Source organism: Aplysia californica, unplaced genomic scaffold, assembly GCF_000002075.1.
Source record: "Aplysia californica isolate F4 #8 unplaced genomic scaffold, AplCal3.0 scaffold00838, whole genome shotgun sequence".
Taxonomy (NCBI): Eukaryota; Metazoa; Mollusca; class Gastropoda; order Aplysiida; family Aplysiidae; genus Aplysia; species Aplysia californica.
This window is the reverse complement of record NW_004798108.1, coordinates 155,816-156,207: the sequence shown is the minus strand read 5'-3', so window position 1 is coordinate 156,207 and position 392 is coordinate 155,816.

The window sequence follows — 392 nt, the reverse complement described above, 5'->3', positions numbered from 1 at the left end:
ACATGGAAGAGAGATTAAAGAGAAAAGAAAAGAAGGGGGGGGGCAGTTTGATAGTTGAGGTGGTTAGTCTTTCTCCTTGAACTTGTTGAACTTGGATCTTGACTTTATGTAGATTACCTTCATTCACAAGTACGCAAAACGAAAAGAGTGAACAAAGAGACCAATCTTAAATGAGTGTCCTTTTTTCCTCGAACTCTCTGTTTCAACCATCCAGCCCCATCTGTTGCCGTTCCCTGAGTAGGACATTAAAATAAATAATTAATGCAAATTTATTTCAATTCTTTAATTACGATTGCTCTATATTTAAGCATATTTATTTTAGCCGGTTCCACTCTGCATGTGCAAGTTACCGATAAATCTAAAACACGAACTATAGATAACTTCAGTTTAAC